General features: G+C 39.7%; 1 long non-coding RNA gene across 1 annotated transcript; it reads right to left on the reverse strand.

Annotated features, from left to right (window-relative positions):
• Nucleotides 1-105: 105 nt before the first annotated feature.
• Nucleotides 106-12,551, reverse strand: LOC143139788 (uncharacterized). The gene is made up of 4 exons (XR_012990458.1): nucleotides 11,290-12,551; nucleotides 2,717-2,914; nucleotides 2,186-2,402; nucleotides 106-441 (listed from the first exon to the last, which is right to left on the reverse strand). It is a non-coding gene; the product is annotated as an uncharacterized LOC143139788 (long non-coding RNA).
• Between the last annotated feature and the right edge of the window lie 6,521 nt (nucleotides 12,552-19,072).

Raw genomic sequence — 19,072 nt, forward strand, 5'->3', positions numbered from 1 at the left:
GGACTATGTCTAGCTGGCATACATACTTTTGTGCTAATATATGATTTTATGATCCAAATAACACCCTACTAGTCATTTAAATTAACTCAAATTTCCTGATTTAAACAAACTTTATTAACATGCTTTATTTTGTAATTGCCAAAGGAATACTGCAGCAGAACAGAATAGCAGAATTACTATCAAACATAACAAAAAACTAAAACTGATACAAAACCTGAGTAAAGCATGTACAATCACAACAAATCGCAAAGACAGGCAGCCTTATCTGTCGGTTCACCTGAAAGAACCACATGGACTCTGTAGTCTGTCAGCACCTGAAATCTACACAGGAGTTCTGAAGAGATGGGGCTGTGGCTACTACGACCATCCAGAAACACCAGACGCTTCATTTGGTGCATCTCTCCAAGCCTCAGTAAGTCCCTCCCAGACATACCGAAGGATCTAAGATGTTTGGAACAATAGATATAAAGACACAATATAGGTTTAACAAAACCTAGTCAATTAATATGGTGTAAATTCTCATTCAATAAACATAGACTTAATACAAACAAATGCATATTTGAATAATAATGCTGAGCTGGACGGAATTTAAAACAAATGCAAAAGACTAAATAATACATATTACGCTTTTACTGACTTGCTGATCCACTCAGAAACTGATATTGACAATTGGGTCATTCCATATCAAATCAGATAGAATCCAGGAAAATGGTTGCTGCACTGTCTCAGAGTTTGTCTATATAAAATGTAAGTTCCATTACATAATTAAGCAATATGGCATGAGTGGCAGATATTGCCATGGCTATGATTCGGCCACCGGCATAACACCAGAGGCCAAGTGCCACAGGTAATCCCAGCCATGATGATATCTAGTAGTAAAAGTGTATAAAGCAATATGGCACTCGTGATCGTGGTACTGGCAGCAGGGGCTCTGCATTTGGGCTCTGCATTTATCCCATCCATGAATTAGTGAACACACAGAGCACACAGTGAACACACAATGAGGTGAAACACTAACCCGGAGCAGTGAGCTGCCTTGCTACAGCAGCGGTCGGGGAGCAGTGAGGGGTTAGGTGCCTTGCTCAAGGGCACTTCAGCCGTTCCTACTAGTCGGGGATCGAACCGGCAACCCTTCGGTTCCAAGCCCGAAGTCCTAACCAATAGGCCACAACTGCCCACTTTTCTCACTCAAATGTAACGTAATAAAATCGCTGCTCTCTCGCTTTGAATAAAAGGAATGTTTGCATCAGACAATTCAATGCAAAATGCTGAGTGATTACTAGCTTTAAAATGAGTCCATTTAGAATATGAATTGTACATTTGAATATTTTAGCAAATATATTGATATTTGGTGGCGGCATATAAATAATGTATAACAAAAAGAAGCCATACGATATATTGCTGTATCAATATTTTGTCCCACGAGTACAAAGTGGCAATGCTGTACATTCATAAATAAAAACAGTTAATTACATTGTTATACCCATGCATAATATTTATCTAATATGTATATCTGGAACAACACTGACACTGTTTCACACTAACACGTACACTAAGTGTCCATACAATGAGATACTTCAACATAGATTTTCAAGTTCCTAATACTAAACCCACAAACCATTGTGTCTTTTTACTGAAAAAAGCAACATCCCCTTGTTTAATCTTTATTAATATATTAATATATGAATGCTCATTATTTGTAGACCTCAAATATTGGCACAACATTAATAAAATATTGTATTTCAAAAAATATTAATGATTGATACTAAATGGATACAAAATATTAAGTTTAATTATAATATCCCTAATACAAGTCTCTTTTGCAGTTCCCCCCACCAAATATCTTACAGAAAATCAATGGGCATGCTAAACAAACTTTTAGTGGTTCAGTCAAAGTAAGAGCATGTGTGTCTTCCATACTACAAAGATTGGACTGGCTACCAATAATACTTTTCAATATATTAATGCCTAAACGTGGCTTCCCAAATTATGTGCTTTTCAATATCAAGAAAATCAAATAATCTCAAGGGCTAAAAAATGGGATTTGAACAGAAATACAGGCATTGATTGTTGGGACCCACTCATGATGGAGACAAAGCAGTTACTTTTTTGAGACGGTGCAGCTACAATCTTATCTTATTTGACATGGAATGACCCCATTTCTTAATTAAGCACTGATGCTCACCTGATTTTCAGAGTTTGTAACTGAGGGAAAAGCCTTGGGATCTCAACTATTATGATGTCGCCTTTGAAATCAAATGGATCGTAGTGTAGGTGTTGTAGGTCTGGCACTTTCTTTGCAGCCAGTGCCATAGCCCCTGGTCGAATCATCATACCAGTTAGAGACAAAGTTCTCAAAGTCCTTGGCAAATAGGTAGCATAGCCACGGAATGGATGACCGTCTGGAAGAGTAAAACAGAAAGTCTTTATTGCAGTTGTGATTAGATTTCATTTGATTGAATATAATTACTCACTTTTTTATGTTTATGGTGATCGCCTAGTAGCCTACTTGTAGACTCTGGATATTACCAAAAAACACATTGAGTATAAAAGACTAGAAAGATGACCATCTGGACTAAATACTAATATCACTAATGAATTACTAAACAGTAAACACAACTAGTGACAAAGGCCAAGGCCACATTGTCTTCGGTAGATCACTTTTGCTGAAGCATCATCTAAGTTAACTGTACAGGTCTCTGGTTCTGTTACTCACTTATAACAGTAAGCTCTGTGAGGTGGGTTAGACTCTTCAGCCATGATCTCAGGTGGCTTCGCCCTTTGCCCCTGCGGTCATACTTCACTGTCAGGCTCTCTAGAAAGGGCAGATGGTCCATAGCCTCAGGTGACAACATGGGATCCATGTAGTTCAGAAGCTCAAGGCTTGTGAGACCATTATGTCCATTGTGTAGATCTTAAAGGAAGAGTTTGATTGATGATTACCACACACACAATTAGGCATAAAAAAAAAAAGGTTTGGTTCCTGTTGGTTGTCAGTTGAGGCCATGGGTCGGTAGGGATTTTTTTTTTTTCCCAGTGGCAGTAAGGGATAGGTAGAAAATCAAGGATTTCGCGAGGTTTTTTGAGACTGTTGCAACCTAAAATGCCTGGATGGAAGTTGCGGTGATTTTAGCTGTTTCTTGTGGAGAAATTGAAAATTGCAAAGTGAAAATTGCAAAAATAGTTTAAATTTAGGGCAATTAAGGTTAGTAAGACCAAAATCACACTGATAATCTTGATGCTTATTAAAAAGGATAATCAAAGGTAAACAGTAAGGATTACAGAAAATCAAAGTAGGCCTACTTTATTTGTGAAAATGCTTTGACTGAGGTAATTCACAAAGCAGTATAGTAGAACTGTCCAAAAAAGACAGTCACCTAAAGAGATGGCATCATGTCATATGTTTCAATACATTCATATATTTTGTAATTCATATTAAGTTCATATCTTTTTAATAATTCATAGTCTGTGGCCTGCATAATTACTAATATCCAAGTAAGTATCTAGGAATTTCATATTGATTTAAACTATTTGACTACACTTCTGTTTAATGTCATTACATTGGTGGTGTACGTCTAATTGACTGCCTGCCCCTTTAAGGACGTGAGAGTAGCCTAATTACATTTCTGAGTGGATTGGAAGGCTTGCATCTCACTGTGTTCGGCTATGAGTGTAAATCACTTTTTGCATAGTGCATTACCATATGTGGATGCAATTGGGAATGTCTTCTATGTCGTTAGTTAAAATAAATGTAAAAAAAACTCGAATGAAATCATTCTTGGATCATAGAAGATTATTAAGGAGGATTATAGAGGATTATTAATTTCTATGTTTTGGTAGCACTACTAAAACTAAGCCAACAAGCTAGCAAACATAAGCTTGACATAAACATGACATAAGCTAAAAGGACATATCCAGGTAAACGTTTGCCAATGGGTTGCATAGCCTACTCAAATGTCAGTAAACCAAGTAGGCCTTAATTAACTTACTTTTATAGCCTAGGTAGGTTAGCAACACCAGGTTGAGAGATGCAAGTAAGCAGATCATTAACGTTAGCCTTCTATTTATTGTCATCAAAATTGCAGAGGAACGAACACTTAGGGCAGTCTTTGGTGTCATATGCAGAAGGTGCAGAAGTAAGTGTGCCATCTGGCTCAATATTCTGCGCGAGGGACTGTTGCGGTAGGTGACATTTCACAGTGAAACTACGATGATTGGTCAAATTTGCGAAAAAGTTGAGGTGTTTGGACAAAATTGCGAGTGCCTTGGTAAGTGACGAAAACAATCGTCTTCGTGAACAGCTGTGCATAGGCTTTGTAACAGAGAGAATACGCTCATCCTTATACATAACGCAAGGGTGTAATTATGTAATTATATGTATAATGTAATTATAGTTCGCCTTTTATTTGTGGATTTATTTAATGTAGCCTAGACTATTTTGTGTTATTTCTTCCCCAAGCTCATAAAATAAATTTGGGTCGCACATAAATTGACAGGGTCGGTCGGAAACCGGAACCCAAGAATTTTTTTTTGTTATGCCTTACCATGTTGCTTGTAGGCTATGTTAGTGGGGCAGTGTATACATAACCAACAGGGTATTTCTAAGGTAAACAAATAAAAACCATTGCGCTGATCCTAAATCACTTCCATTTGGGGGTTTGGGACTGTCGTGGAAAAACTCTCCACTATTCCGAACCTCCAATCCAACTAGCACTTTGATGTCAAAGACCCGAAGGAGAACACCAAGACGAGAGATGCTGAAGACTGTTGATTCTTTATTTGCCGTCTTGCAGTTTAGATACAATTCTAACAGCGTCAGGACTGGACCGCCAGGCAAGAGAGCAATGGGTAACAGCTGCTTCCCCGATGAGATCTGATCTGAATGTGTCTGAGTTCTCTCTTTTATGCTCCCAGGGGCCCGAGAGCAGGGGGTCAGGATTTGAAGGGTTAGCTTCAGCCACTTAGCATGGCATTTGGCCGCCGACATTTTTGAAAACATGGCGTTACATGGTTGCAACTTCCGGCACCAGTTTTTACATGCTGATTGGTAGATGACAGCTCATGCACGAGTTTAGTGTTGGGCACGAGTTTAGTGTTGGGCACGAGCGTCCTCGCGCGTCCATGTTGGTTTGCATTTCTGGAAGACGACAAATAAAACAACTAACTACTTGGATTAAGCTACTACTTGACTTAATGCCTACATGGTTTAGGCTGTATTACCGGACTTTGTGGTAAATAAAAGAAAAATGTTAATGTTGTCATATTAGGCTATTATTTGCCGTATATGTGGGTTGACAAGGTAACTGACCATGACCATACATTTTAGCAGATGCATAGCAATGACCTATATATAATTATTAGCCTACTCATTGTGTTGTGTATGAAAACTAATTTAAAACGCAAAGGATGTAGTTCTGTAGTCCGTGACAACATCTGGATCATGTAACCATGTCTCCCTAAGTGATTTAAAACTAAACAAATGTCAATGACCTATTTAGTTTGCTTTCTTGCAACATTGACATGATTAGGCTATGCATTTGATTTAAATCAGGCTGCCAGTCGAGGCAAAAGCCAAATATCCAACAATTGCAGACTCTATGCCTACTCGAACCACAGTACCCGAGGGATGTGCGCTTCTATCGGTAAGTTTAACTTGCGTTGCCTTCATTTCGTCTACATCCCTACAACATTTAGGGATCATTATTTGTGTAGCCTAAAGTGAGTCAATATTGATTCGCATTGTTTATTATCACATATGAACATCACATTAAATAACCTAGGACTTCAGAGACAGGGCAAACTTCTTCCACCATTCCCAAAATGTTATCCCGACCAATGAAATACATTTGCGCTTATGACGAGGTGAAGTGAAGCGCGTTCACGAACAACTTCTTTTCCTCTGAGGGAATGTCCAATCTTCATCAACGACATACCGTTGTACCTTACGTTGTCTCTGTCTGTAACGTGGAATCTAATAGGCTAATTCTACCTGGTGCCGGAAACGAACACCCATGAAACGCCATTTTCATAAAGATGGCTGCGGTCAATTGAAAACTTTTTTGGCTGAAGTAGCTAGCCTAGCATGGGCCATTGAAATGAATGGGGGCGGGACTTAGTCACTCTCTCCAGTTATATATAATACCTCCATGCCCGAGAGGCGTAACATCACCAGGCCCCTTTTAGCCAATCAAGTGAGAGGCGTAATATCACCAGGCCCCTTTTAGCCAATCAAAACGTTTTGAGACTTGAGATATAGACCTCTCCAGAATATATCCCGCCTCCTAACTTCCGTATCCATCCAACTTCCTGGCGTGGATTGTCTATGGGAAATAACATGGCGTTTTGAAAGATCGTACCTGTCAAACTCTGTAGGTGACAAAGTAGAAAAAGCTGCTGGGCAGATTGGCCTACACACTTCTGCCATCTAGTTTCCACTGGATTTTTTGATTTTCGGTGCCGTTTGAGTAGTATAGTCTATAGTATACTACTTAAACGGCACCGACAATCAAAAAATCCAGTGGAAACTATATGGCATAAGTGTGTAGGCCAATCTGCCCACCAGCTTTTTCAACTTCGCTACCTACAGATGTTTTACCGGTATGATATTTCGAAACGCCATGTTATTCCCCATAGACAATCCACGCCCGGAAGTTGGATGGATACGGAAGTTACGGAGGCGGGACTTATTCTGGAGAGGTCTATTAAAAAATGTGTGTTGTTGGCAGAATATGTATGGCCAGGTCCTATGTGTTATCTGCAGTGTTGGGAGGGTTACTTTCAAAACGTATTCCGTTACAGAATACAGAATACATGCCCAAAAATGTAATCTGTAACGTATTCCGTTACGTTACTCAATCTGAGTAACGTATTCTGAATACTTAGATTACTTCCGCATTGAATTGGATTTTATAAGTGTAGGAATGCGGCCATCAAATCCTGCTTAGGCCTACTAAACAGGCCTATTCTGGTGTGTTCTTCTGTTCCAAATGGCTGAAGTGTTAGGCCCACATAGGAGAATGTAAAGTCAACTAAGCTACCTGATACAACTTTAAAATAGCAAGGTGACCACTAAAACTACTGTACAGCAGGCGACTAGGCTAATTAAAACAAACTAAATAAATAGGCTACTTTAAGGGCGTAGCCAGAAAATATATTAGTGCCTGTGAGATTTTTCGGTGGCATCAACCCAGTACAAGTGAGGGGCGCATATGACAGGTGGAACGCAAATGACCTGTAAATGTAAACACTATCTAGGCTACTGTATATCAGTGCTCTCAAAATGAATGTGATTGCGTAATGACAATCAAAAACCGCACGTTAAAATATGCTAGCCTACTCGCAAGAATAATTCTTCAGAGGCTCCACCATATAATTCATTTTAAAACGTAGGCTAGATCTAATTAGAAAAAAAAATAATCCATAAAGCTATTTTAAGTTAGAATAAAAAACTTAGAATGCAGTGCCTATTTTAGAGATTGGTTTAATTGTAGGCCTAGGTCTAAATCAACACGTGAATTCTAGGCTCTGTTTATTGATTAGCAAACTGTGTAACCGATTGGCCGAAGTAGCCTGAGCTATTAATACTTGGGAAAATATCCTTTGAACAGACATCAGGAACCGCGATCAGTGAGGAACAGGAGTTACCTCCACTTACTTTACTCCTAATTTGCTGTGCAAACAGTCATTTCAGGGTCTCCGATGACGCGTCCATAATGCGCGCTGGCTGCGTTTTGAGGCTAGTGCAAGACGGCGGGGCTTGGATTTAAACATGGAAATCATAGATTGCTTTTAGGAGCTTCTGAGTTGCCTTTATTTATTTAGAGAGTGAATAAACTTATGAAACAGAGAAGTATCGTCATGTAATCCATTGGTTTCAACAATGTAACTGTATTCTAAATACCAACTATTTAACTTGTAACTGTATCGGAATACAGTTACTCATAATTTGTATTCTGAATACGTAACGCCGGTACATGTATTCCGTTACTCCCCAACACTGGTTATCTGTTGCCAGGTGGTCCGGTCTCATGACTTCCAGTAAGTGCTGACCAGTCATATAGTAGGGGGGCCTATGTGTCTAATTTGGGGGCTTGTGGGATTCGCATGTTCATTTTTGGAGAGTATTATATCTTTGTTCTAGGGGTTCTTAAGAGTAAAAAAAAAACATGTCTCCATTTTTTTGAAGGTTTTGAAGGACCCAAATCAAAGGTCAAATTCAGAAAAGGTCAAATTTGGTGTTCTGTCCATAAACCTCACATTGCTGGTATTATAGCATAGGGTTTGGTGCCAAAAAGCAAATATATTCTACAAGGTAGTGTGCAAAAGTGGACCACATAAACAATACAACATTATAAAACATTTTTTCAGAGCACAAAGTGCAGAGATCTCTGTTAAATCAAGTTTAATAGACTTTTACATAGTACCAGCTTAAGTCTGTAAGGCCTTCCTAAGCCTAAGTGTGAAGAAAAGAAAGGGTAAAGGATCAGCTAGACAAACAGACAGGTGTGTGTGTGTGTGTAAGAGAGAGAAAGAGAAAGAGAGACACTACCAGCATGGACGGATTATGAACTTTCAGGCCCCTGGGCCCAGATGTATTAAGGGCCCCCCACTAATTGTTGCGGGGGACATTTTTTAAATTTATTTGATGTGATTTCCTGTATTCTGGTGCATTTTGGGGATGGCCAATACTTTATTTCAATCAGATTCATAGCCTATGTGTTGATATGATGTGTTGATATTGAGGCAATGATTCCATGCAATGGCTTGGGCCCTCTGACTCCTTGGGCCTCTGGGTTTGGGCCTGGTAGGCCCGTGCAGTAATCCATCCCTGACTACCAGTGACAGTTGGCTGTTGATAGCTGGCAGTGATAGAATTTAGAATATCGAATAACTTGAAGCACATAGTGCTCTGTTCTTCATGGTTGGTGATATTAGTGACCTTCTAGCCTTCTACATTTGAGCAAGCACATTTTCATAGTTCATGGTGGCACAGTCTAGTGTCTGAGGTGTGTCTTTCTGTTAGTCAGGTGATGGCACACATATTCTAAAAGAAACAGATTTTGGGCTATGTATCCAGTGGCAGATATGTGTGGACTGGTGAATGACCCATCACTAGAGACAGATGCCAAATTTCTTGTTTTTGTCCATGAGAGAGTATGGAGATGGGTATCACAGATCAGCCAACGATTACATTGTTACAGTGCAGTTATTTTACAACAGAACAAAGCAGTTTGGCACAGGAACTGCTACAAATCCACCTGTAACAGTGAGCATCTGCAGCATGCTAAGATTAGCTACTAGAAATCATGTGAAGCAGGCAGGACTCCGTGTCTTCAGAAAAGACGCGGTGGACCATCTTCTGAACCTGCAGCAACACCTGCAACTGCATCAGGTCCATCTAGAGGGACACTTGTTCAGCAGGAGCTGCTGCCAGCATAGATAAGTGCTTCTTCTGTCAGAAGCAGACAAAAGAGCGTCTTCATGAGGTGTCCTCTTTCAATGCAGGCAACCAACCAAGAACTATAAGTAATTTTGAAGTCAATGACTTTTAACAGGTAGCCAGTGTACAGATGCTAGGATGGGGGAAATATGTTCATATTTTTTGTGTGTGAGCAGCTGCATTTTGTATAAGCTGTAAGCTCTTTAGACAGGTATATTACAGCCAGCATAATAGCATTGCAATAGCATTGCAATAGTCTATCCTTGAGATGACAAAACATTAATTTCTCGGCATCTGGTAAGGATAAGGACTTCCTTATCTTTGACATGTTCCTTAAATGTTATGTAGTTATGTATCATCTGCTAAACAACAGGGGCCTCAGTACTGAGCCTTGAGGCACTCCACATTTTACCATAATCTGGGTAGATGGTTTATTATGGACCTGTACAAATTGTTGACGGTTAGGAAGGTATGATCTAAACCAGTGTTTTTCGACCTTTTTTGTGCCACGGCACACTTTTGACACTTAAAATGTCCCACGACACACTAACACACTAATCCTGTGTGAAGAAAAAATAAACATACCATAGCCTAAAATTTCAAATAATACACAGATATGGCCTATGGCTTCTATGCAAGACCTGCTCAATATAACAAGCGCCCTCTGTTTCATTTGTAGGTGACTATATCTAATTTAATTGTTGTTTTGAACTGGATATGTGATGATTCTGTGAATACTGGATATGGGGCCCCCGTTGTACAATGCCTGCATACCACAAATAGTGCAATCATACAATCAATGAGAGTATGTTGTTATAAATTCTTTGATGCAACAGTTGCTTTTCTGGACCAGTGAGTGACATTTGGGTAATTTTCTGCGACACACCTGATGATCTCTCACGGCACACTAGTGTGCCCCGGCACAGTGGTTGAAAAACACTGATCTAAACCAAGCGAGTGCTGAGTCTTTGATGCCTATCAAATTTTCAAGCCTAAGTAGTATGTCATTGTCTATAGTGTCAAAGGCAGCGCTGAGGTCCAGGAAGACCAGTATCGATACAAGGCTAGGTTTTTTGAGGGAGGGCTTAATAACAGATGTCTTAAACGACTGCGGTACATGCCCTGATAGCATTGAATTATTTATAATCTAGAGCAAAACATTATCCAGGAAGGGGAGGGCAGTCTTAAGAAGGTGAGTAGGAATAAGGTTTAGTAGACTAGTTGTAGATTTTGATGAGGAAATTGTGGAGGTGAGATCTAATATGTTGTGTATATGTAAATGAAGTAAATGTTGTTTGAGGTCTCATCTGTGATTTTGCTATCTTTCAGCAATGGAGTATGTGTATTTGGTGAAACTGAAACTGGTTATTGATCTTATCTCTAATTGTTTGACATACAATCATAATACTGACATACAATCATACTGTTAAAAATAAGAAAATAACGGTTTTGTGAACTTTATTCAACATAGCCAGTGATTTAGGCTAAATGTATGGTGTTAATTATAGTGAAATATACAAATTCACAAAAATAGGGTTAAAACAGGTAAAAAAAAATGGAGACATACTTTTTCTCCATGTTCAATGACCTCTAAAGACAGTCCAACCACTCTCCAAAAATTAACATTTCAATCCCACAGAAACCACATAGGCCCCCTGACTAATAGTTAAACATTAACAAATGTGCACACACACACATACTATCTCTAATGCAAACGTGCTGATGGAATTGGCACAAACAATATCCTTAAAGCAAGTGGAACATTTCTAACAGACCAGCATGCACACATACACACAAGCATTAATATATGTTTAGATAAAATTACCACAGGACCTTTTCAGGCTACTCACCTGGTGAACCCAAAGCTTCTCCGGACAAATTAAAGTAGTCGTCAGGGAGACCCTGACCTGTCCACATTTTGAGAGAAAGGTGTTTAAGCTTGGGTAAGCTCCTCAACAAGGCGTGGAAAGTCTGTTTGGGAATGGGATAGCGACCCTCGTGAAGACGTAGTGATGTAAGGTTGCTGAGTTGAGATATGGCATTTATAAGCTCTGACCTGACGGAATCTAAGATGTAGCAACACACTGAAAGTTGCTCGAGCTGTGGCAGCAATGTCAAGCTCTTAGCCAGACCAGATGAATAGGATAATAAACGGACGACCAACGTTTTTAACTCCCTCAAACTGCTTAGATTCGTCAGGACATCTGAGTCAACTTTAGATAAGTCTACTATAACAGACCTGAGCCATGGTAGGGAGGTAACAATCTTTTTCCACTCTTTTTCATTGGCATCGACCACGATGACACTAGCCAACATCCTGCAACGTAGAGTCTTCCAGAAATTAGCCTTATACGATTTGAAAGTTAGAAGAGAAATGGTATGGTTCTTCCAAAGAGAACGATGGTCTACCAGCCGCTTGAAATATGTGCAGCAAGAACGAACGTTCAATTTGTCTGAATTTGAAAGATACTTGAACACTTCCATCCATACTTCTTCTGGTAAACGAAAAACAGCCATGTGACAGTCGATAAGTAGCATTGCCTGAGAGAAGAAACTGTACAAACATCTCCCCTGTTAACCGCCGGGGTGGCTAGATGGGATACAGCTAAGAACGGAAGTTACGTAACAGATAGCGAAATCTCGCCGCTCAGAACAGGAAGTAGGAAGCGATCGTGGATATTCCAAAGGAAACAAGAAAAATAGCTATTTTGCGAACATTAACATCACTTTTATGTTATAAATTCATGTTATACATACTATTACAAAATAAATAGTTTAGTTATGACCACGGGTGTCCCAAAGAAGTATAATATATATGGACACGAAGTTTAACTTTACCCTGCGTTACGAGAACGTATAATTAAAGACGATCTAAAGACGTCTCAGCCATGGATATCCGTGTCATAAATGAAAACTATTTTTAAAACTATTTTTATGGATCGTTGTGAAAGAGTTGCTTCAATTGCACAACGAACACTGTCATTTCCCTTTGGGGATGGACCATAACTTGCTGTGATGGAGCTGCTAACAATTGGACTGAGATCGTAACTTTTGAAATATCTACTTCTGCACGGAGACGCGACTCCATCTGTAGAGAACACAACATGTAGGCTTACATATATGTGCAATGTATTGGCAGTACTATTATGAATCATATAGATATATGCAGTGAACAGAATATATTATAATAAAAACTGAATAAATATGGTATGAACCATATATGTACAGTACAGTTATGTGCAGTGTGGTAACAGTACCATTGTAGTGCAGAAACATAAACATCAGAGAGACAATAAAATACAATAAAATATCAATATAATATAATACATTTTATGTGTGGTTGTTTAAGACACACTGAAGGCATGATGCCACCATAGGTTTGCAGAGAACTATATACAATATGCACACTGAAGACATGATGCCACCATACAGTAGGTTTGCAGAGAACTATATACAATATGCACACTTGAAAGGGGTGGGGTGGGGGGGTTGTGAGGGCCGCTGAAAACCAGTGTCCATCCTCACAGGAAGGGGTGGGGTGGTGGTGTGGGTTTGTGAGGGCCGTCCATCCTCACAGGAAGGGGTGGGGTGGTGGTGTGTGGTTGTGAGGGCTGCTGAAAACCAGTGTCCATCCTCACAGAAAAGAGTTACAGTTAATCTGCAGCCTTAGGCACTGGTTAGCAGAAGGTGTCCACTACAAACCAACAAACCCCACTTCTAAAAAAACACAAACACACTTGCGCACTCCCCGGGAAAACAGGAGATTCTGTCAATATGAATTTTAAGTTTTTAAGTTGCTTACATAATAACATTGGCCTTTATATGACACATTATATGACACAGGAGGGAGAGGGAGACGCGCGCGCGCGCGCGCGCGCGCGCGCGCGCACACACACACACACACACACAAATTCGCGCATACAATTCTAAGCTAACAGCTAGACTATCGATTTAAAAATTGACATTTTTTTAGCTGAACTCACCGTCCTGACCAAAACTGCGGTCTTTAGTTAAGACTGTAAACTTAGTCATGGTTTCTTCCTTGTAATCACTGAGGTACCAGAGCCCGTCTACGGAGAGCCTTGCCACTCCGTATTAAGTCCCATTGTACCGAATTTTGGATGCAGTTCCACCAGAGTTCCACTGGGGGCGATCGCCATGAGTGCAGAATGAATGGGAGTCAATGGAGCTAGACGGCTAAATTTGTCTCTTTCACCTGATTGTCGTTGACAAATCTCAGATTTGATTGTAGTTTGTATAACTTCAACATGGGTTATAGGTCAAAGGTTGAATGAACGAGTACTTATGTCCTTTTGATTTCTTACAGGTTGGGTCGTTGTTACACATAACACGCTAGCATTGTGCTAATGAATGATGTCATTGACACATTTGAAAGGCTTTTTAGAACAATTAAGTGACTTTAAAAAATATAATACTCAACCAAGTGTATTTTCTTTGCCTCCCCTTTCGAATACAATATTCAAATTACTTGAAAAAAATGTATATCCAGAGAAAAGTGGATTTTGAGGGGTACAGCTCCATAGACCTCCATGCATTCTGCACTCGTGGACGAGCGCCCTCATGTGGAACCACAGAAGGAACTGCAACCAGTTCAGAAACCGGAAGTTTTCCGAGAGTGGCAGTTCTCCCCTTATTAGACAATAGAGCTGCACAGTCCCGCCCACAGCCGATGCCGGATGTAAAAATTCAATGCAATTTCTCCATTGACAATTCGGGTATAAGCCATAAAAACTTAACTGCACATGGTAGACTCAAAACCAGCTACGGTTGTACTAAGCGATTGTATATGCTCCTATAGACACCAAGAGTTCGTGGGGCACTAACCTTGTTTTGAGATAAATGCATTTTATTCGCGATCTTTCGGATAAGTACTTCATTACCCACAATCCTGAACAATCCCACAATCCCACAGTGATGCCTCTGATTGGTGGAAAGCAAAGATTCTAGAACAGAGCAAGATAGATTACTGGCAGGAGAATACATTGGATATGTTGAAAGGTTGAAGTACGTTCTATGACTCTATGGGCGCCATTTTGGTAAGCTCAGGTGTCGTCACAGACGCTGGCTACCGTGGGAATCCTATGGCGCTGATCCTAAAATGTTTATTAAGCTGTATGTTGAAATTACGTGAAACCCAATAGACCACACCATGTCTAGACCAGTTAAATATATTGTATAAAGACAATGTAGAATTATTTCCGAGGGTAAATTAGGCTAGGGCACTGACATCTGTCCATCATCCACCAAAGTTCAATAGGCCAGTGTGTTTTTTGCTTTATTGGGAAACGAAGTAGTCTAAAGGTAACACGTTACAATTTAAATTTTAGTAATTCGTTATAGTTACTGAATAACTGTAACGTCCATTCCTGCATTAGGCCTAGGCCTACTCACAATATCTGTCTAGCCTATTGACTTATTGTTTCCATGATTGCTTATTTAAAATATTTAAAATATGGATTAGTCTAGGCTACATTATTTCATAGAGATGTGCGTACACTCTAAAAAATGCTGGGTTGAAAACAACCCAAACTGGGTTTTTTTCAACCCAGCCGCTGAGTAAAATGTGGTCCAACACAGCATTGGGTTATCTTAACCAAGCAAATTGGGTTACTAAATTTAACCCAACAACTGGGTTGAAATTTAACCAATATGTTGGGTTATGTTGACACAACTAGTTTAGTTAAAGTTACTTAATGTTTGGGTTATGTAACCAAATCCCCCAAAACTACTGGTTGATTTTTAAAATACTCTGCTTGTACAAACTTTTAATAACTCAAGGTTTGTATTTACTTACTTGAAAGTCACACCTTCTGTTAACAGCTTTAGGCCTGATATAAACAGTCTATATTAAATGGCCATCAAAAGCCATGCAATGAAATAAAACAGTTCGACACAATTATTTATTTGACAATTTTCTTTATTTTTGAATAGATAGCCTAGTATAAAATGCATGTGATACTTTCATGAAGGCAGGCAGATTCCAAAGTCCGTTTTGGGGGTCAGCCCTGTCAATCAAACAAAAAAAAGAGTGCATTTTAATCACTGTTAGCCTAACGTTACAGAACTTTATATCAAGACTTGCATGAACCATTACCAGTGAATGATATTGACAGACATAAAAATCCACCAGGAGACAAATTATTAGTGCAACACACTCGGAAACCATGACCACCTACTGTAATATTATGGAGTTGTTTTAAACATAATACCGGTAATAGCCTACAAAACGTGCGTTTATGTCAGATGAGCTTGATAACAACATTACCATTAGCCTAACATTAGGCTGACAAACATAAGTTCAGCAGTGCTAACGTTAGCTAGCTAATGTTAACACATTATTCAGTTAGTGAATCCAAGTTAATGTTACCACCAAGAACCACCCAGTAAGTTACATGGCTATAATATGAGGCTACCCTGAATGATTTAATACGATGTTGTTTGGCATGGTTATTATCTTAAGTTACGTGTTGTGAAGAGACTACTTCGACTGTGTTAGCTAGCTAGTTGACAAACGTTAGCCACGAAGCATATTTAATTAGCATAAAGTTTCCAAATCTGCTAACGTTACCTACCAGATGCTGGTATGCTAATTGTAGTTCGTTGTAAAAGTTTGTTTTGTTTCTGTTCAGCAGTTCCTACCCAGTGAATACAGAACTTTGTTTTTATGAGTCTGTATTTGTGTAGATTTAACATTAACAGTAGCTAATATTAGTGGAATGACACCTGCTAACCTGCTTGAAGCTGAACGAAATGGCAGGCAGAATATTCCTTGATATCACGAAGGGTATGTCTCTGGGTGGACTTTTAAAATCCGTCTGGATAAAAATAAATAAATAAATAAATAAATAAAAGCAGATACATACCTTCCGAAATCACCTGATTTCCATTGCATGTTGACAGCTGCTGGACTTGACGGTTGAAAGAATATGCCTGCCTGCCTGACGATTTCCCCCCCCCTCAACCTTCAAATAACTATGCAGCTGTGTTGAAGTCACCCTGGTGCTGGGTAGTGTACTCCACGTCAGGTGGGGGACAGGAGGGAGCACAACCCTAAACTATCAACCCAGCAGTGATAAACTATCAACCCAGCAAGCTGGGTTACAGAAATGACCCACTATGAGTAAAAACAACCAAGCAAAATGACCCAACAGCCTCAACCCAGCGTTTGGGTTGAAAAAATAACCCAGCATTTTTTAGAGTGTAGTATAGAGCACCCATTCTCTCCCTGCATCTCTCTCCCTCAAGCGGGTTCAGCCCGCATCTCCCCTATACGGAAATCAAAACGGTGGCTTGTGCAAGAACTTCATGCAGACTACAACTGGCGCGGTGTAGCCTACACAACTTTGTTCAAAATTGATGCATTCAAGTTGACTTTGCAAAAGTTAGAATGCCTATTTATCACAACGTTGTCAGTCGCGTTGTCAATCGCAAACTTATTCAAACGATTACGGATTTAACTGTAGCTTAATTTGTGGAGGTCGAAGAGAAAGCACCTGTTTGACATAGGCTACGCGTAGCCACGGGCTGGCCTACTTGTCAGTCTTGCCCGTCCGATTAGGGCTTTCCTTCGTATACGCTCATCAAAGACGCGCAAGTCAGCACTGCGCTGAGAGCTCAATAAATCAGTCAAATTGCGGCCACAGCCCCGTTTATTTGTCAGGTGTGATGAAATGCGTTCATATTCCACTTTTTATGTCATAAACGTTGCATGCCTATGGAAAGGTTTTGTGGTAGGATTGTCCAATGGTCAAGCTGTGCGGCTTCAATTTGTGTTTTAATTTATGCGACGCACCGATGGGTTCATCAGTTTTGCGCAAGTTTAAAACGTTTAGCCGACTGCGTAATTTGTCATTTTCGTTCTATAAGTTCCACTTTTCATGTCATGAATGTAACATGCCTATGATAAGGCTTTGCAGTTGTACAATATGGTCAATCTATTGTCTCAATTGTGTTTCATGTGATGCGCGCACCGATGCTGGGTTCATGCACTTGGCCAGCCTAAAACAGGAACATTTTGGAGAGGGAATGAGAGAATGAACGCACGCAAGAAACACTTTTTAATTAAACGTAGACTAATTTACAAAGCCATTTACAAATACATGTTTTAATTTGACTCCAGCCTGTATAGGCTAATGATTTTTGAAAACGAACTTCTGTGGTCATATGCATTTCACATAGGCAAGCAGGACAATTTGGGAGTTTTTGACTGCATGGAAACGATAATAATTTGTGTCAAGCACGGTTGTGTTTAGCCTAGGCCAACTATTTGCATTTATTTAAGTTACATCAGACGCTTGAGTGAAATCTTGACCTTATTAGTGATTGATAATAATAGCCTATTAGGCCTATATATGCGCTGTGTTTAAGCAGGCCGTGAACAAAGGGTTAACGTATAGCCTACAGGTAGAAAAAAGAACAATGGTGATAATATAACGTTAGCTAAGTTAGTTTGCTTGCTAGCTAGCTTATCTGTCTCTCAATGGGAATTTATGTGATCTATTTACCAGTGCAATAGCTAATTCTGTCTAGGCCTATTTACCTCTCCTTATTCAGTGTAAACCTGGAAAAAGATAAATCAGGCCTTTCACACTGTCAGTTCTTGCAGTTCATTACCGAGTAAAAAAAAAAACAGCTGGCAAAGTTAAAAACAGCTGTTCAGGTGGGCTCATAGAATTGGAACTGTATATGAAATGTTGCGCTGAGCTTACCAAAATGGCGCCCTATCGGGCTCAGAGCGTACTTCATGCCTATGACGTAACTGATCTATCTTGCTCTGTTCTAGAATCTTTGGTGGAAAGGCCGTTATGGTCATAGTTTGAAACTTTCTCAGTGGAAAAATATTGACAAACATGACGGAGTTTTTTACTGCCTATGGCGAAAATCTTAATGTGATTAAAAACTTTCTTGACGAATATTGGTACTTGTATCAACAAGGATTGGGGTTTATACATCACACGAACTTAGTCAGGGCCAATACACTATCAAATAGACCACTGTAAATGTTAGTTTAAACACTCAAACTTTTCAGGTAGGCTAGCACTAGCCGACAGGCTAACCTTTAGCATTTCCGACATTGTATGTCATTACATAATGCAGCTAACATTAGCCTACATGCTGCAACACAGGTATGAAATATATTATGTTTTAGTGAGTGTCCAAAGGGGTGAAAGCCACTTTAAATCGGGTCACATTATTGACTGTTGTGTGTCCGAGAGTCAGTTTGTGGGTTTTGTAAGGGTCAGCAGCATGAGGGACAAGACCTACAAAGTTGTGGTGAGTTAAGCAGGGAGGTTGGTAGAGCTCATAGATATATGAGCCAGACCAAGTCAGACTCAGCCGAAGTCAAACAAGCCTACTGATCTATAAAGAACACATAGATCAGTGCTTGTAACCTTTCTTTTACTGTCTATGCTTGTAACAGCTGTACTCGGTGATACTGCAGATCGTAAAAGTAGTTAGAAAATAAGGCAGAAAAACGACAAGTTTCCTGACCTCTCCAGAATAAGTCCTGCCTCCGTAACTTCCGTATCCATCCAACTTCCGGGCGTGGATTGTCTATGGGAAATAACATGGCGTTTCGAAATATCATACCGGTAAAACATCTGTAGGTAG

This window comes from Alosa pseudoharengus, unplaced genomic scaffold, assembly GCF_046254945.1.
Source record: "Alosa pseudoharengus isolate Yale_2024_CS ecotype anadromous, Long Island Sound unplaced genomic scaffold, YU_APseudo_1.1 YU_APseudo_1.1_scf_22, whole genome shotgun sequence".
NCBI classification, from domain to species: Eukaryota; Metazoa; Chordata; class Actinopteri; order Clupeiformes; family Clupeidae; genus Alosa; species Alosa pseudoharengus.